Source organism: Empidonax traillii, unplaced genomic scaffold (assembly GCF_003031625.1).
Source record: "Empidonax traillii isolate 1590-97213 ecotype Southwest subspecies unplaced genomic scaffold, ASM303162v1 scaffold1147:size172421, whole genome shotgun sequence".
Lineage (NCBI taxonomy): Eukaryota > Metazoa > Chordata > Aves > Passeriformes > Tyrannidae > Empidonax > Empidonax traillii.
The window spans coordinates 53,027-73,361 of NW_020956340.1; the positions used below are offsets into that span (position 1 = coordinate 53,027).

Consider the following 20,335-nt stretch of genomic DNA (forward strand, 5'->3'; position numbering starts at 1 on the left):
CCCTCTCTGGAGAGATTCCAGAATCGCCTGGACACAATCCTGTGCCGTGGGCTCTGGGATGGCCCTGCTGGGTCAGGGAGGTGGGAGCAGATGCCCCACTGTGGTCCCTTCCATCATGACCCATCCTGTTATCTGCAGCTCCCTGAGCAACCTTCATCTTCTTTTCCCTCAAAAAATACACAGATGAGGGGAAATAAATAGGGCTAAATATATTTATATTATATATATATACTTAACATCATGTGTAAAATTGTTGTCAGGGCTAATATTTTGAAAATCCAGGCACCTAAAAGCAGATAAATTACTAAAATCTTCATGAATATCCACACAATAAATACAGAGATCTTCCAAAATATAAGCAGCTGTCTCACAATAGCACAACAATTTTTGATTTGTGTATTAATAAAACAGGAATGCATTTTGAAAGTTATTTTTTAAACCGAAAATCCTCCTCTGAGCCGGTGAGCTGACGTGGAAGAAAAATAAGCTGGAAATGTGAAGTGAGATTTTGCAAGACAGGTGGGATTTAAGGAGGAGGCTGGGTGGGAGAAGTGTGAGATGTGAAAGTGCTGTCATTACATTGAACTGGGACAAGTAAAAGTAGGACAATGATTTTGCAGTTGCTGTTCTGCATTGCTACTCCTTGCAGCATGCAGTTGAAACTAATGATCAAATGACTGGTAATTGCTCCAAAACAGAAAGACAGGCAAGACTTTCACAAACCTGTAGTAAATGTACATGAGGCACGTTGGGTTTAATCTTCAAAAAGTGAGAAAGGATCACATGCTGCTTGGTACAAGCTGTCACACAGAAAAGAGTAAATATATTCAGGTTAATTAAAACAGATAAAATATTTTGAGGGTACTGGAAAACTCCACCAGTGGCTTTATTAAATGCTACATGAAAGACAGTCATATAAGAAGTACTTAGCGTGAGGTCACAAGTTCAGTTTTTTTCCAATTCCCTCAGCAGTAGCTTAAGAGGGAACAGAAGATGGGTTTTCTGCAGGCCATGTGATGCCATCCAGCGAGCACATGTCCCAGAAAACTCAAAAGAAGATTAAATACCAAATAAAGGCTCTGTTTCATTCTGTCTCTGTGTAGGTGAACACCTAATCTGGGAGCTTTTAACTTCATCTGGCACTTATGGCTTCTACTGCGAGAAATGGAAAAATGTAATGTGATTATTTTCATGAATACTGACTGAACAGCTAGAATAAGTAGTGCTATTGAAACATTTTATTTGCATAATTAGATACTCTGTAATGTTTTAAAATTGTATCTTTTTATAGAAACTTTCGTTTTTCCACTGACATACTTAGCAGGTCTCAACTGATATATTTTCAGTCTTTATTGGGGGTCTGAAACACTTTGATTCAAATAATTTTGCAGTATTTCTTGAGAGCTGACTTTAATACTACTTCTATTCTCTGTGCTAGGCTGGACTCTCTGACTGGACTGCATATCCCATAATGTTTGATGGATATGGATTCTTGCAGTGTATTTCCCCTTTCATCCATTGGGGAGAAGTAAGTGTGGAGAGGAAACACCTCGTGGAATCACTCTTGAGAGCCCAGAACGTAAATAAAAGCATCCAAATTGCATGAGGTCCCATTTTCAAAAGATTTTATTCATCCCACTCTCTGTAAGATTCTATTTTTCCCCCATAATTTTATTGCAAAACCTGAGTAACTCAGTGTTCTGTCTTTTTCACTCCTTGATTCCTTAGAAATAACAAATTTTAAAAGAATTTGTTTTGTTGGCTTTGGGGTTTACTTTTCCTATTCTATTTGGTGTAAATCAAATGTGCAGTAGGACTCAGCAAAGTGACAAGAAGGAGAAAAAATATAACAAAAAAAAAAAAAAAAACCCTTGTTTCTGTGCTTTCTATCTCTGACTTTTTCTCAGGATACACATACTATGTGCTGCACTTTTTGTCTGGTAGTCCTTGAACAGAAAATACCCTTTCTTAAATTTCATGAGTAGCTTTCTGTGTAAAAAAAAAGAGCTATGGGATACATTAGAATATCTGATTCACCTGGGTTTTTTTCTGCTCCTTTATAGCAGCCTAAGGTGGAATTATATTTTTCCCATGCAGCAGAATCCCTGCTGCCATTTTTCAATTAAGTTCTAAAAATTGCATTTGTGCTTCTATTCAAAACTACTGTGTAGGATTCATGTTCTTATTATTGTGGTTTTAATGACGCTCTTTTTTTTGTAATATTTATATGACCACATTTCACAAGTTTAAAATATACAGGAAATGAGACCAGAACTTCACATCTGAAACAGAGACTTAGTGTAGTCACAGCTTTATTTGCCCTATAGTGTTCTTTAAACAAGCATTTGGCATCTTTTAACAGTGCCAAGGTTAACCCACATAAAACAATAGAACACAATTCTCCCATGAAATAATGTTTCTACTAAGCAACCTATTTTAAAATATTTAGCATTCTTTGATGCTCTGTTTATCTGACACATTATTCCTTTTTCTGACCAAGCTCAGAGAAATGTATTTTCTTCCTTTACTAAATGTGAAAATAAGGTTTATTCAGTTGGGAATTTTGATTCTGGGCTATTTTAATCTAATTCTTTTCCCCTTCTGTGAAATTATCCTGCTGTGGGGTAAAATTATTTATTGATGACATGCAATAATGGATGTATGTGTTACATGCTTATTTGGACAGAGGGAAATTTGTATCCCCAGGAGACTTGAAAGGTAGGTAGGATCCTTCAGTCCAAAATATTTTTCAAGTCTGTGTGAATGCAAAAAAAAAAAAAAACAAACCCAAAACCCCTTTCCTGATTGTGAATGAGAACTGAGTCTGAGGAACAGAAGACAGTGATCCAGAGCTCACCTTATGCCCTGGCTCAGGGAATTCCATGGGAATAAATCAGACTGTGTATGGCTTGTGGTGCTCCTGAGAGCTGCAGGCAGAGCCTGGCCTCTCTTTTAAAGCCTTGTGAAGCACAAAAAATATTATGAAATTGCCAGCCCTGAGATGCTGAGGAGTGAGAAGGAAGAAACGAACCTCCCTAGAGCAAGTAAATCCATGGAAGTTGCTCAAAGCACAGGAAGAGGCCCAGCTGGGGGATGCTGATTAGTTTTCTCCCTAGAACCTTTTCCTGATCTCCTTTATGCCTTCAAATGACTGTCCCATTCACCCTGCTCTGCTTGTCTCCAACCATCGTGAGAAGCCAGAGGAGATGTCTTTAGGTATTCCATTTAAATATATGTGTTCAGGAATGATAAGATGTAGAAAATAAACTGTGAATACTCAGAATTCAAGTCTAGGAAGTTAAATTTTATTCACTTCCTTTATTCTTCCTAATATTTCAAGAGCTTCTAGAAGAAAGAATAAATCCAGACTAGTCCCAAAATTGTGGCCACTAACTTTATGTTCTCCTTTTTAAGTGTTTCTAGGAACTCAACATTCTGATTTGAGAAACTGTCAGAGCACTTTTCATGTGCTAGATCAAAGCTTATTTTCCCTAAATTTCACAAAGTAATGTTTTGTGTGAGTACACTTGGTGTGGGCTATCCTGAGGGTGTTTGAAGTTCTCCTGGATTCCTTTCAGAAGGAATAAGGTTGAGTATCCTGCACTGCAGCGGGAGTGAGGTAGAAGTGGAGTAATAACAGCAGTAACAAAGTCTGAGTGGGCTGGTACTCCAAGAGGGAAAGAGCTGCTCTCACAAGGAAGTCAGACCTTAAACATTACAACTTCTTTGCTTTGGAAAAGGAATAGTGGTAACTAAGGCTTCCCTTTTTTTTTATGTTATTTTCTCCTTTCCACGGAAGGCATTTTTAAAAGCAATTTGATTCAACATTTGTAAATAGGTGAAGTACAGCTTGTTAAACAGCCAGCATTAATTTCCTGATATGTCTGGCTTAGAAATGAGACTTGAGCTCATTCTTAATGAGCTTATTAATGACATAGAGAACTTGAACTGCTTCATTATTGCTAATGAAGACCTGGCAGAGGGGTTAAATTTAGATCTAAAGTAAGCCTGTGGGAAGAAACTGGATGGGTTTCTTTAGTACATGTTGTAAGAGATCAAGAAATGTTTGATTTGTTTGGTTTTTTTTTTCCTTTAAATACCATTTTCCTCATATTTGATCTAGTTTGCTTCCATAAACTGTTCAAAACTGGGGAGATGGTTTTTGTGCTTTCACATAGTGTTCTTTTTGTCTCTGCTAATATGTTCACAGAGCTTTTCAGTAAAGGGAAAAGAATTTTAGACATATAAACCCCCAAATCCTACATTACTGTCCTATAAATAACTTGCCTTCTGACTTGTGCAACTCAGACTCGAGTGATAAATGCCATCAGCATACATTTCAGGACTAGTGTTTTTGTTGCCAGGAGTTGAGCATATTTTAAGTTGTGAATCTGGAGCAAGATATTAGAAGGAATGTTTTTTAGCTCATAAAATGTACTGAATCTGAAAGTGAACAAAATGAGTGTGTTTGCACTGCTCTTTTGAAATGGTAAAATTGAATTTGTGTAATGGTCTAAAGCACAGTAGCTGGAGGACCTCTACTCCATCCCAGCAAAAGCTGACCATTCTGAGAGATTTAATAAGTCCTGTGAATTTATGAATACCCTTCTATTGATCTGTTTAATAATATATTTTTAGCTCCAAGCAGGATGAGACAAGACAGATCTTTAACCAAAACTATTGGACAGATCAGTGATGAATTTAGAAATGACCTTTTGACCAAAAAAGCCAGCGGGGAGGGTGTGCTAAACAACTGTCTTTATACTTTGTATAGGCCTTCTTCTTCTTGAGAATGGAGCAGCCTTTGTTCCTTGAGGATTTATAAACCTTTGTAATACACTATTGTAGATACACATTTGTAAGTCTATTCCTCAGTTACTTGTTTACCCTGAAGTTTGCAACTTACAGAATCTCTGGAAATATTCCGAAGATAAAGCAGAGAAGGAGAGGGGAAAAAGGATAATAAGGAGGGAAAGAGGGAGAGAAGAGCAGCTGATCTTTGACAAAGGTGTGGGGATATCAGGAGCACGAACACGAGGACTGTGAGAGTGGCAGGTAAGACAGAAAGAACAAGAGGCAGCGTGAATTGCGAGAGTGGAGACAGGATAAGTCATATCAATATCCTGAGGTGCTTGTTAGGGAAGGTATAAATTCTATGTGTTGAAAATTGGGTTTGGCAATCAGGAATATGCAGATATTTGCTGCAGAGAAAAGGAAGTACTTAATTCTACTGTGCTTGGCCCTCATGAGAGCTGTGGGGATCACCGGGCATAACTAAGGCTGTCAGTTTTTACCACAGGTTTATTCAAACTGAATCAGGTGTACAGAAGAGCCATTCGTGGAGGGCTTATCATATCAGAGAACACTTAAAAGATTTGGTTTGTTTAGGCTGGATAAATAAAGGCTAAGATAAGATATGGCTGCTACCAAAATATATGTCAAGAGAATAAACTACAGAAACCGGAGAAGTAAAATACTACATAAGCTAAAAGTCAATATTAGCAGAGTCACCAGGGGTCATGAATAAGTTTAGGCAGAGAAAAAAAGTGAGAATTTCTGATTCTCTACAGCGCCTGGAGTGTAGAATGAAACATTTCAAGTATGGTATGCACACTATGCTCAGCTGAGTCTCAAACTGTGAGAAAATGGGTAGCATACCTTGACAGGGCATCCCTCTTTTGAAAGGTGTGAATCCATGACGCAATTTAGTTTCAGCCCATCACTAGAGCAAGGGCTCCTGTCCTTAGCTTACTTTGAGAGAGTTGTGTAAACAATGTCCCATGATTCAGAAGTAAGTTTGAAAAATTTCAATACTTTTTTTTTTTTTTTTTTTGCTTTTAATCAAAGGGCAGAAGGAAGTGTGACTCATTTAGAAAGGGTGAATGTGTGACTGCATACATAGGTTTTGCAAAGCTGGAGTAAGCAAACCCAGGGAGCTCAGTAGTAGTGTGGTTCCAAACCACACCTGGCTGTTGTGTTTGTTGGAAGAGGCTGTGCTGAAGTGCAGAGGAAGGATCCCAGCAGCACACCTGGCTCTCTGGGCTTCAGCATTTTATGTAAGCAGCTTGATTTGGAAAACTAGGCAAACCCAACCGTCTTAGTTGTGCACAAAGGCTGTGGAAGTGTTTCCAGGCCACCAGCAGTTGCCTAGGGAGTCAATCACCTTGCTGCTCTCACCTGATAGATGTAGTTTAATAATTAATTTGCATCTGGAGGAGATATTACTTCTCTAGCTTGTCTAAGCCTGGACAAGGAATTTGCTGACTCAGGTGTACATTAGGGGCATAAACTTCATTATTGCTAATGAAGTTAAAGGAATAGTGCCAGGAGACTTTGCTTTTTTTCCCTAGAGATAATGCATTTGAAGTGTTGTTGAGCAGCTGGCAGTATAGTTTGTTTCCTGGATATTGTAGTTACGACACAAAGCTCAGGTAGATCCTCAGTTTTGAAGTGTTGGAAGCACAGCTAGAAGGAAAACTGTTACCTCAGCTGTCACTACAAATGAAGAATTGTTAGCAGGTTGTTTATCCTTATGAGGCAAATATTCTTTCCAATTTTACTTTCACTGTATAAAATTCCTTATTTCCTGTGGGCTATGGAAATGTCTTGTCACGTTCCAGATTCTTCTGACAGTCTCATTTACTTCCAGAAATGGTGGGGAGAAAAAAGTTTGGTTTGGTTTGGTTTTTTAAAAGAGTCAGATCGTAATTGATTTTCTGCCCCTGAACAGCCTGTGGAAGGGATTCCTTGGCCTAAAAAAGGCACTTTAAGAAATGGAAAGAACTTACAGTGTAAGCAATTCCAGTTTAAAAGATGTTTAACAAATCAAAAAAAGGAAACTTACAAGTTGACCTATTTGATTCAAGACTTTATGGAATACTGATTTACCTGACCTTTGATAACTTTTTAACAAGATTAGGATGAACAATTAATGCTTGGTCTGGGGCAGGGCATCAGGTCAAAGAGATGAAATCCCCATTTGTTCTGGAATTTATTTAGCACATGTAGGCTCATGTAAATTCTGGGGACACATCACATCTCAGATACAAAGCACTGGTAACTCTTGTTTTCTCAGTGCTGTTATTTTCTCTCCCATAAGCACAAATTCATTTATTTTTTAACCTGTTCTCTAATCTAATACAGTAGTTATTTTTCCTATTTCTTTGAAAATACCCTGGAAAATCTTCTACATATTTTTTGTAAGTTTAGACACAAGGAACCTCAAGTAGTTTCACTCATAACATGCTGTGTGTCCCTTAGCCTTGGTGAAATTGCAGCTTGGATGAATTTGATCTTATCAGCCTTGTGGAAAGAGCAGTGAGTTTTGTGATGTGATGAGTGAGATCTGATGGAGCTGGTTTTGACAAATTAAATGGCCAGTCTCTTCGCGAACGAAGAACCGGGGAAGGTCTTTCCACCTTCCAGCCTGCGCATTGGATTTTTTAGGCGAGACACAGTGTGCGCGGAACTGAGCCCACCCTTTAATCCTGAGGTTCATCTGCCGGGGCCAAGCACGCTTGGACGGTGGCAGTGAGGTCCTCAGGACGTAGATGGATTGCCTTACGGGCTAACGAGCTCCATCTGCCCGGGGAGGGGCCCCGACCGGGAATCGAACCCGGATCTCTGCAGTGACAGTGCAGTGACAAATTAATCTTTCAGTCTTGACTGCATTTGGAGTTAGGTTGTTAGTCACTATGGTAGGAAGAACTGCATTTAACTCTTATCTTTGACATGAAGTGATGAGGAAATTTGATGTATTATCTTGATTTCATGCTAAAACATATGTCTAAGAGGATGTATGTTTTCCCATAAATGAAATAGGAATTCTGCATTACCCGTCATGAATGGTGACCTACATTTCGAACCCGCTATTTTTAATCAGGCTATGAAATTTTCCATGTCTCTTTTTAAAAAGAATCTTTGGAATTTCCATCTCTCAAAGTAAAAGAATTTCTGGCCAAGAATACACTCCTTATTCTTTCCCCCAATGTTCTTCCAGTTTTCTTTGCATCTTATCTTGGTTTTAGTGTGCCATGTGAGCAAAGCAGCAGTCTATGTGTTCACAAAGCCAAGTCTGTGTGAGATTATGTAAGACACATGTGCTTCAAGGATCTCCAAACAGAATTCAAAAGTTCCTAAATCCAGAAAGTGCTGACTTTCTTTTCTATGTCCTACAAATTCTGAGGGTAGATTAATGGAAGTTTGATTCCCTGTCTATTACAGTGTTTTATCCAGATATTTGCCCACATTTTTACATGAAGTGGAGTCTCAGGGGAGGTTTGCTGTGTAACTTGAGGCTTACATCAGTCTTCTGTTAGAGCAGATGCTTTGAATTATTTTTTTTTCAGTTTACTACCAGTTACTGTAAACCAAACTCTCTTTCCTAAACACCATCTGTCATTGCAAAGAAACGAAGGGACATCCCCACTGTAATAAAGGTACAGACTTAATGAAGTGAGTGGGTGATAGAAGCCTCTGCACTACAACTTTGTTTTCTTTAGAGATGGGAAAGGATGTCAGAGAAAAAAGGCTGAATTTTAGAGAAACCAATGTGAGTCTGAGTTGTCAGCAGTTAAGTGCTGGAAGAGATGCCATGGATCCAGCTGCAGGGCATACCCACCACCTACCCAGGCGTCTAAAACTTGTCCAATCTTAAACTTGAGCCTTAAATGCTGGCCTGAGCTGGATCACAGGCGTTGTGCCTGTTCCTAGTCCTGTTCATGAATCACTGTTTGTATTTCCCAGTTTGCCCTTGGATCCAATTGTTACCTTGCTTTTGCCTGTCAATCACTGGAGCACTGACAGGACCTGCTGCCATCACTCCCCTCGAGTGCTGTGGGACTGTGTCCTGTGGAACTCGCTGCCCAGACACTGTTGTGGCCATCCTTGGCTCCCTCCAGCCTTCCCACAGGGAGAGCCCAGCTCTTCCTGCTCCATCCCACTGTCCTTCACAATCTTTTACTGATTTTTATGGTGTCAATAACAAGAATACTCAAATGATGAAAATCATCACTCTGGATGTTAAAATCATCCTCAGAAATGGATATGATCCATTCTGACATGTAAGGGAGATGGAGGGGGAGGCATATACAACTTTGTTCAAGTAATTGTCAGATTTGTATGTGCAGATGTAGCTGCTGCATCTCTGGGATGGTGGTAGAGACACTAATAGTGGTTTCTCATTTTGACTTTGTTCTGAGATAAATGTTAATAAAAAGTTAGTTTTTATTTTAGCAATGTGTAAAGGTTTCTTTGAATGGCTTTATCTTCTGTATCTTCTGTTTGTTTGGGGTTTTTGTTTGTTTGCTTGGTTTTGTTGTTTGTTTGTTTGTTTTTTAGGAAGAAGCACTGAATGACAGTACTCTGATGGTTGGCTTTTTTCTTAAAAAATCTGAGTTCATAGCATTGGGAGGAAAAGTTACTTGCCATTCTCCAACAGTTATTTCCAGAACAATAAGTTGAGTTGGATCTAAGACTACTGATTCCTTAAGGTAAACATAGACTTAATTTAAAAAGGTATTGTTCTCAGAGCTTGACAAGTAACAAGGATTTATCACAATAAGAACTTTGCTTCCCTGTTGGTTATAAAAAACAGTGAAACAAACCCTCTGCATTATAATCCAACTCTCCTATGATTATCAGGGTGACACTTTATAAACAAGCTATGGATGTAGCCCTCATAAAGAGTACGTTCAAACCCTCTTTGAAATGTGGTGTGACAGAGAGTTCAAAATACACTGGTGAGCATTACAAGAAAAAGGATACGTGGCACTTACAGGAAACAGTCTTTCCATATTATGCAAGAGAGTTACTGAAACCAATTGCAGTGATAAATTTAAATTACTGGGGGGGGAGGCAGTGGGAATCCTGAGATCTGAAAATATTTTAAATTATAGAAATGAGACTTTATATTTCACTTAACTTATATTTACAGTGAACAGATTGTTGTTTCCTAATTCTGTGAGTTGCCTTTAAGAATTCCAGCCTAGACCAAGTCCAAGATACTTTTTTCTTCCAGTCACTTAGTCACAGAAAGGACTGGAGGTCTGAGCATATGCTGAAAACAGTTCTCTTCTGCAATTTTTACTTGTATTTATTAGTGATATTTTCTAACCAGAGGAACTGTGCAGTTAAAATCAGATGACAGATAATTTGCCAGCACTGCCAGCTGCTGATGTCATTTCAGAAACATAGTTATTTTTGCTTATGATATCAGAATGGGTTGCTGTGGAAGCTTATTTTCAACCTCAGCCTAGTTCTGAAAAGAAATAGATAGAAAAATAGCTTACAAATACAGATCCAACCTTTTCTTCTTTTTGTCACTGCTTTAGAAGAAACAAAATTATTGCTGAAGTAGGATATTTTCAAACAATGCTGGCGTGTAATGCTGCAAAATGACAAATACCATGATGTTAACAATGTGCAATTAGGTAGCAGTTTGTAAAAAATCCCCCAAAACCAAAACCAAAACTACTTGGTGATCACAAAACAGGCTATGTTCCACCAGGTCAGATAAGCATATCCACAATTTTGACTACAGTTTCTGAGAATTTCAATAGTTGGAATTTGGGATTGCATTCTCAATAGAGGCTTGACTTACTTGGCCGAAGACCATTAAATAATTGACTTCTTGAACTGTATTGGAGGGAATGGATGTGTGTATGTGTGAAAGAAATACTTCAGTCTGAATAAAACTGAGCCATCCTCAAACAATGTGACACTTCCAGCTCATCAGACTCTGCGTGGAAAACTTAATTCACACTGCATGTAATCACTTAGAGTTCAGTGTTGGCTAATCTTCAACTGAAATCAATAGCTCAGCCTGGACAGGGAGAGATTAGGACAGCCAGAAACATGTGCTGTGATGTTTGCTTTTGTAGCCTTTTTGAGAGGTCAGGTAATGGAGACATCAATTAAAGGCAGGATAAACAGCAGGCCTCTTCCAGTGCAATAGAGTTTTCCTTTCTTAAATGGGAGAGTGGATTTAGCTTCAGAGCAAGCTGCCAAATCATTGATTTTGTTTGTATTTGATAGAATGCAGACATGGCCAGTGAAAACTTCAGTGCTCAAAGTGGTTTCCTAGAAAGCAGTGTAGATTTTGAGTGAAAATATCAGTGTTCAAACTTGCTTTACAGAAAGCAATGGGGTTTTTTTTTCAACCTCATTAATTTTCCAATGTTTGTTGCAATTATTTCAACATGACTTCAGCATTCAGAATGAAAGCTGTTTGTGATGGATGTATGTGTGAAGGAAATACTTGTTTGAATAAAACTGTGCAAACCTCAAACAAAGTGTCACTTCCAGCTCCTCAGGCTCCCAATAGAACCTAAGCATTCTACCTCCTGAGTGTCTTTGTCAGTGATGATAATTTCTGTGGTAGGGTGAAACTACAATATTTATCCATTACTCTGTATTACCTGGGCTGTTTCATGTAAATATCCTTCTTTTTTTTTTTTTTTTTTTTTTTTTTTTTTTTTTTTTTTTTTTTTTTTTTCTCAACTGTCTTAAAAACCAATAGACCTGATGGATATCATGGGTTCATGTTCCTCAGGTGTGGTTTTGTTGTGTGGATATTTTTTGTTGAGTGGATATTTTTGTTCCCAGCCTTGTTTTCACAGGCCCCAAACAATGATGCCCCAAGTAGTTAGAAGTACTATCACTAGTTGCTTAACAAGTAAAGTATATGCTTTATAGCATATTTTAAAGCATGTTTTAAAGAACATCTGGTGAGAAATGCTCTGACAGTGAGTTTGTCCCAAAACTAGGAATTAGGTTGCTCTGATTCCAAGGGCTGGTAATGGACATGCAGAGGAAAGAAATACTCGAGGCCTTTATGGGGTTGTGTTCTGTTCAGCAACAGATGTGGTCGTTTGGCTGTAGCTCAGAAGATTTACAGGCATCTTAATAGAAAAGTGAGCCAAAAGGCAACACATTCTGGTAGTTGATGGTGATTTCTTACATTGCACTGGATACCCAACAATTATTTTGCAAGAAGGCATCGCCAGCTGTGAGACAGATGGAGCCACATATGTTTCCACACCCAAGAGAAAGGTTCATGTACAGAATTACAGTCGGGAATAAGGCTGAGGGAATGATATCAAAGGTTATTCATACAGAGATGTCTGGATTTGTAGATAAATTCACTTGCCCTGTATGGATTGGTTATTTTTGTGTTAACTTTCTGACTACAGTGGAGTTTTTATTCCATTGAAGTCTATAAAGCAGTAAATAGTAAAGAAATACTTGGAGATTATTTCATTCTGAATTTAGGAAAATTGCATAACTTGTGCACATGGCCTCTTTCCCTAACCTGAAATGGCCATGCCACTTCTTCTTTTTCCCCAAAACCAATGGCACCTTGCTACTACCACCACTTAGGAAAGTCTGGTGAGGAGCAATGCCACGTTCTTTTTCTCTCTTACATGCTGAAAAACTCTGCAAAATGAGGTCAGAGCTTCTGCTGTGCTGAGCCTCTGCAGGAAAGAAGAGAACAGTCACCAGCCAGGCCCCTACTTGCTGGCTGTAGCATCATGGAGGGGGAATAAAGTTCATTCAGCAGTGCTCTGATGCCAGGCAGCAGAACCCTTGGGCCAGAGCAGGCAGATATTACCCAGGACAGCTGGAGCACATGGCATTTCAGAGCTAACATGTGCAAAAAGAGTGTTGTCTTCGGGGTGAGTTAGAGCAGATTTTTTTTTAAGTGTTCGGATTGTTATTCTCTCTTATAACTTACTCCTTTAATCTTCTGCCTTTTTAGAGACAATGGGACTGAAAAAGACTTGTCCATGCTTGAGCCTTATTAAGTCTCTGATGTGAACATAAAATTAGAACAGTGCAGTGGAGGACTGAGCTCTCAGAGTGTACAGCTAAGGACGGCTGAGGGCTGAGTAAATGCACCAAAGGGAATTTGCAGATAGATATCTGGATCTTCCTAACATATTCCCCTCCCTTGTTACAGCCAGCTTAAGGTACCATACTACTATTTTTTCTTTTGTAAGTAAGAAAAAAAAAAATCATTGCCGGGATTAAAGCAAGCACAGAGAATGTGAGGGAGAAGACTGTAAAGTTAGCAAAGCCAAATGTTGTCTGTAGTCATAATTGTAAAGCTTCCATTCCTAGGCAGTTCAGTCACTTTCAAAGTGACTTTTAAATATAACATTTGAGGACAGAGGGCTTACATATTTTTTAATTAATCTAGAACAAATCCCATGTATATGAGGCATAATTTGGTTTTATTTTCCTTTTATGTACCACGCGTATTTCCTTGAAGAGATATTAGTCTTCAGAAATACTAAACATACCTTCAATTCAAGCTGAAATTGAAGAGCTGCAGATAACCTGACACTGCTGAAATGTTGGCCATGTTGTCTTGGTGCAGGTTAGTCTGCAAGGGACAGATATGAGTGTGTCAAGAAAGTTATTCAGACAGTAGGATTCCTACAGACTGAGGGATTCATCATTTATTGTAAAACATCTCTAAGAAAACAGTCAGCTAAGAGGTTGTAAATAATTTGAGGTGGCCTGTAAACATTAGCGTATCTGTTGAAAAGGGGAGTCCCAGTTCCAGAAGATGAGTTTGGTAATGGGGTCCCAGTTTAGCTGTGCCCTTTCTTACAGCCGTGGCTTGACTAGAAACAACCCCCGTGAGCAAACAGAATACAGGTTGTGCTGTGTGACATCACCACGGGGTGTGTGGCATGATTTGGGTGATGGAGGGGTCCTTCCCTCCATTACAGTGTTGTCCTAGAGATTGTGGGCTTTTCCCTGTATCCCGTAATATGCTTTAATAAGTACTTCTGAGTATAGGAGACCAGATATAGTGCTGCATTATCCCTGTGGTAGATTAGCTGAGCTGATTTCTAATCAGGATGTGTTGAGCACTGTTTAAATTGCCTGATATTAAATAGACACATCTAGTTCTCTAGATACAGGTAGTTCTGCCTACATCAGGAAGAGCTGGTGGAAAGGTATCTGAAAGATATGACTCCCTTTACTCCAGCCTGTAACAGAAAAATAGGGAACTCAACATCTCATGTTTTGGCACTTATCTCTGTTCTTGTTTTTTACCTGTTTGGCTTTCTTTTTGTTACTGCTGTGATCCTGTAGTGACAGTAGAAGTTGGAAGAGCTGACATATTCATTCCCATTTGGCCTTTGTGGTAGTTGAGCTGAGCTGCTGTTGCACTAACAGCAAGTCCCACTGCCTGGACCCTGCCTGGAAGAATGGAAAAGGCAGAGCAACTAGAGCTACTCGATGCAGATTAAGAAACTTCCTCAAAATATTGAGCAATATTTCAGCTCAAATGTATTAGAATGTCATGGGAGTTTTTAATTGTGCTTAAGGATGTAGCTGAAATCAAGCAAATTGGAGATGAGTCACCTGCAGTGCTATGAATGCTTAAACACGTTTGACAGGACTATACTCTGATGGACAACTAAGTGATCAAACTTCCCAGGGGCAGTGGGAGAAACCAGCTCTTTAGTTTGGCAATTCCTCTGTCCTTTTGTGAGTGTGCAGACACTGACAGCAGGGTGTCAGTGACAGCAGTGGGACATGCTCCTGCATAGCACTACTCCAGAGACTGCCTGCTCACTTTGTCCCCACCTACAGTTTCCCACATAAAGTGTGGGGTAGCTCTTCAGCTTTTAATCACAGATAACTAGTGCATGTCCCAGGACAGAAACAAGGCCTGCAGTCTTCATGTTATATATGGAGGCAAAGAGGCACTGTGGGTAATTAGTAAACTCCAGAATCTGGGGCAACACTACTGTGGTTCTTGTTAGAGCTCTCATTATACCAAACAATGTGCCATCATCTTAACTGACACGAACCTGAGCTGCCTTTCTGCCTGTCCTAACATGCTGGTGAGGTGCTAAACCATCTATACTCAGTTAGAAGGATCTACATGCCGCAGAAACCTTGCTCAGCAGCTTAACCCCAGGGTCTTTAAAAGCAGGGCTGTCATCAGTCAAGAATGATGACATTCACCACAATTGGTTGTCAGTAGCACCATTACTACTCAAGACTGATGAGAGGTTTTCAAATCACCACCAGAATGCCCAGTTATTCCTCTTCTGTTACTGAGAGGGTGTTCAAGAAACAAGGCCAAAATTGCTTTTTTACAACACTCTGGGAGCAGTTCATTGTGGACATCAGGGAATGCCTCTACAGGTAAATGTTGCTTCTCAATGAAAGTGCTTCAGACTAACAGGTTGGAATGATAGTACAAATGCTGTCAAATAGTTATGATGAACTTCAGAAGGAAATGAGTAGTAACCTTTGAAATGATTAAATTATCATCCAAAAATGCATTTGGCATTTGTATATGAAATATACTTCTGGCAAAATGTGTGAAATGCCTGCCATAAGACAGTTTAGCTCAGCCATCCACTACAGGATCAATCCCGCAGGACAAGGCTTTGTGTCTGGTATTGATGAAAGCTTCTTGCTCCGACAGGAACCACAATACATTATATTAGAAAGCTGTTTCAAGAGTGCAGTGGCTGCCATAACAATTTCCTATTATTTTAAGAAGCTGTAACACACACACAAGAAAGAGAACATGATAGTGAGAATTAGATGCAGGGAGTCTAACCAGTGAACTTTCAGTTTTGGCATATTGAAGAGCTAAGTTAATAGATCTTATAAAAGAGGAGGACAGCTTTTAGGCAGTTCTAAATTTCCAGAGACTTCAGGGAGAAGTGTAACAGTCAAGCTCAGGCCTGACACATTGCCTGTCCTCCTTTCTTGGCATTTACTCTCAGATAAAACCAGCTGGATTCAGAATAATGGTTCAGTGCTCAGTGCTTCCATGACCTGGAATTGGAGCAGTTATGACTGACAATAGTTCCCTTTCTTCTATTTGTCTTGATAAACAAATTCCTTTTCCTTTCAGTGATGTTTTCAGCTTCTCTAGGTATGCTGCTTTCATCAGTATCAGTGGCTGTTTGTCTGCTGGAGCCCTTTGGACTCTGCACCACTCCTATTCACATGATGCTCTCACATTCCTCCTGGAGACAAAAATGCATGTTCATGCTGCTGGAGAGTGGAAACTTACTGATTGTACAGAGCTTGGCAGAAGCTCCTGTTCCAACCTCCTGACAGGAGCAAGGAGACAAGCTGCATTTCTGTAAGTGCTAAGCCAATAAAAACCTCTGCACTGATGTTTCTTCTCTTCCTGTCTGTCCCTTCCTCCATTCTGCTCTTTAAGAAAGTGGTTCAAGCACACCTGCTGATCCCAAAGCCATAACTATGCAGATGCTTTAGTGGAAGGCTTGGTGAGTTACTCCTGAGGGTTCAGAGTAAAGGCAGGCTGTTTCTACCTTTCCTTCCATTGCTTGAAGCCCTTTTCATGAAGTCCTATAAAACATGCATTTTGAATGAGTCATATTCTGGGAATTCACACAGTCAGATCTGCACATTGATTAATGATCAGCATTAAAGGCATGTCTCCAAATTTTCATCAAAAAATCCAAGACTAGCTTTTCAGCTGGGTGATAAACTTTTTTGCAGATATGCATTTGCACCCAGTATGCCTGAATTTATGATATATCTAAACCTAGCAGAACAAAGTCTTAGTAGTCTGTAATTGTGCTATTAAAACTGCCAGTCTGATAGCTGGAAATTTAAGTCTCAAGGCAGATATTCTTATTACGATTCTCACAGAGTAGTAAGGAATGATAAAGTGCTGTTTGAGTTTGGCTAAGTTGTAGTGCAGTACTGAGTGTAAATACACTGTCAATAGATCTCTGGTGGGTATAAATGCCAAGGGAGGGGAGGATTAGTGCTGTACCATTAGTTAGGATGAAACGTACCTTGAAGAATGTGAAAAACTATTTTTGTTATCAGCAAAATCCATAAGGCTTAGTTTCAGTTAAAAGGTTCTGCTTTCCTAAGAAATTTAAAACCCTGTTGAGCAGAGGGGGCCAGCTTGTGTTTCCAAATAGATGAGACGGATGAGCTCAGACTTTTCCCCTCCCTATCTGTCTGTTCTCCTCCTTGCCTGCTGCCTTGGCTGTGCTGTGACTCACCAGCTGTTCTGCACGAGGAGCATTTGGGCTGTGTGGGACAGGTGAGTGGTTGGAGCCTCTGTCTGTTCCTTCCTTGAGCTGGTGGCAAAGTGCACAGCAACATGACAATAGTCACTGCCCCAATCTTGTGGACTTACAGTTCTTTCTTCTTTCAGAGAAAGAAGGTCCAAACTTAGTAGGTTTTTCAGCAGGACATTGATAAAACATTGATTTGTTCCCGATTTTCCCCCCACCCTTGCTGCTTTCCCCTGTCCTATCTGCACAGTCACTGCCATGATGGCACACTGCATGTTTCATTATTGTCTGTGCTGCATCGCTCCTCTAAAAGGCAGTTTTCCTCTGCTGGTACTACTTGTGCTGAGAACCCACAACCTTTATAGACTGTAGTAATTCCTAAGAGACAGAATTGCCAGAACATGCAGTGATGAAGAGGTAACTTGGCTAAAGTTGGGTGGGCTCTGGTTATTACCTCTGTAACACAAACAGAGAGAAAATGTCAAATAGTGAATGGGCAGAATGTCAGAGAGTTTGAAGCCCAAAGTGCTATGTTGTTGCTTGGGGTTTTTTTAATGAGCATCGAGTATTCTCATGTTTTTTTCAGTGGCTTATTTTCTTGATGGTAAATGATCCTTGCATTGTTTGCCTTTTAAGAGAGAATTTTTTTTTTTAATGGAAAGCAGTGAGAGAACTTGTTTATGGAGCTGTGGCCATGGCAATTATGAGAGTTTATACATAAAAGTGTTTTCTGAGTAAAACTCAGAGAAAATGGAGAGCTCTTCAATGCAAGGAGTGAGTGTTTTGCTTAGCTTGTTTGATTTCAAGATCAAAAAGAAATTTTTGGAGAACTATAATGCTATGGAGGCAGTTGTCTGAACTTTGGATTTGCTAACCCTAACAGCTGCTGATATCCTTGAGAGGAAAATCCTTGGTAGCAGTGCTAAACAAGCCCACTGCTTTCATCTGCATTGGGAAAAGCTCTGCTGAAAATATCACTGCTGGGAATAGAAGATGAGACAGAAAGAGTTGTTGATCTGCCTAGAAAAATCACAGAGGTGAAGAAAGAAGTGTTCTGAGTCTGGTATAAACTTAAGATTAAGACTGAGAACTTGAATTTTATTGCTCTGTGGTTGTGTGAGTTCCTGTAAGAGTTGGACTGCGTGTTTGTGTAAAGCCTGTATTTCACTCTGAGGTTAGATGGCATGCTTCTCAACCAGAGATGTATCTTTGAGCTTATCTAGGAAAAGCACACAGAGGTTATGGGAAAAAAATCAATTTTTCAAAAAACTGCAACATGGGAATTCAGAAGTTCTAGTTAAGGCCAAAGGAGATTTTGAAGTTATATTGTAGTCTTCCCCTCCTTTTATGTTCTTCCCCTGTCTGACCTGCAACAGCTCTGAAGAAAACTGCTGTGTTGACAACTCCTGATAGGCAAAGCAGGACTTGTACTGGAAACATTCCTCTTCAGGCAGTTATCAAAGTCCTTGCAGCTTCCCATCAAAGCAAACAAATACACAACAACACAAATTGAATGTGGTTGTTGATCTTGAGTGCTTAAATACCAACCAGCACAGAGACACTGACACTATTGCTTTGGCTGGTTCTAGGTGCTATTAAATATTAATGTACTTTTCCCACCCTTCACCTGACTTGTCTTCCATCTTGCTTTCGAGTTACTCTTTGCCAAGCTTTGAACTCTGCTTCCTAACTCCCTTTGAACCCAGTTTCAGCTGGAAGCAGGCCTATCCTGTGGTAAAAAGGGCCAAAAACCACTTTGTTGTAGCAGAGATGTATCTGACTAGAAGCAGACAGGGATAAGCTTTATTGAGTGTTTCAAGCTGCCTTGCAGCGGGGCAGGGCTGAAAACTGGAGCCCTTTTAAAAGCAGTAATGAAATTATGTGTTGTATAAGTTCTTTAAAAATTATTTAATGAAAACCAGCCAATTGTGTTATCAGAAGTGCTGGGGAAGGCAATGTGGAACCACAAGGTGATGGATTTCAAGGCTCCTCAGGACTGGGGTGAGCGAAACAACCAGAAGCACTGCAACATCTGAGACTGGTGTGTAACGCCCTTATTGAGCAGACAGCTACAAAAGCATTGTGGCAGTACCCTCGAACTACTAAATATGCACTGGGTGAGTAGACATTTACTACTACTATAGTATTGCTGCTACTACCACCACGAAGCAGATCTTGAGGGTCTATTGAGTGTGGCTTTTGGAAAGTTGCTACTTTTTTCAGCTGATGGGTAAATATGTGGATAGTCACAAGCTATTTGACAGCATGTTTTGAGATCTGAGACACAAGGCACAGTAAGTTCTTTAAAAACAGTAATTTCATCTATCTTTTATCTTTGCTCCAGAAAAAATCCCTTTGAAAGGGCTCTCTGAAGTCCATGTAGTCAATAGGCTTGTTTCTGCTGACTTCATGGGGCTTTGATATCAGAGTATATATGAAAAAGGATTTGTGTATTTCGGAAGTATTAGGTACAGAATTATCTTACAAGAAATTGGAAAAAATACACACCCTCTGTTACTCTAACAGAAATTTTTACATAAAGATGGAAACAGGCAATTTTTTAAAATAACCCTGCAGTTCATTTCTAATATTAGTAACAAATTATATAAGCCCTGTTGTGTGAGTCATAAAGAAATCTGGATCAGAGATGTCATTTTCCAAGTGATGGCTGCTTGGAAAGCTTCCATTCATGTGCTATCCATGTTTTTCTGAAGATTTTGGCTCAAAAAAATGTAAGCCTAATATCAGAATAGTTAGAAACTATCAGAATAGAATATCAGAAAGATTTAGTAGAGTCTGGGATGAGACGAAACTTCAGACAAACACACAGTTTAGGCTAGATGTGTACAAGGCTTTGTCTTTCTCTGCTTCTTTTGACTCTGTAGGTGAAATGTGGTTGCAAATATCCCCTCATGATGTGAGATGGTGCAAGATGCAGCCAGCAGTTGGGTCAGTTAGGCCTGGTGGAACTTCAGTGGCTGTTCTGATCCCTTCCTTTATCACATCATTCCACTTGGAAAGTCTGTAGGATAACTCTGTGGGCAGGGGGGGGGGGATTCTGCTTTCTCAGAGAAGAAAATATGTTTAGTTTTGGGACAGGTTCTCTTCTGACTTGCTCTGATCAGCAAGTCTCCTTCCAGAATAAGGACAGCGGCATAAATGGGGCTAATAAAAAAAAAAAAATCCCAAGATCTGGACTTTGAAACAAACAGTGTGTGCAAACCTGATCCTTTCACCTTCCTTCACAAATTTCCAGTGTTCCCAGATGCTGAGGTTGGGATGTTCAGCTG

General features: G+C 39.7%; 1 protein-coding gene across 1 annotated transcript in view; it reads left to right on the plus strand.

Annotated features, from left to right (window-relative positions):
• The first annotated feature begins 16,099 nt into the window (after positions 1–16,099).
• Positions 16,100–20,335, plus strand: part of PXYLP1 (2-phosphoxylose phosphatase 1) — a 79,671-nt gene continuing 75,435 nt past the window's right edge. Inside the window, exon 1 of the mRNA XM_027905359.1 lies at positions 16,100–16,129. The gene's annotated coding sequence lies outside the window, so the exon portion shown is untranslated. The remainder of the gene's footprint in view (positions 16,130–20,335) is intronic.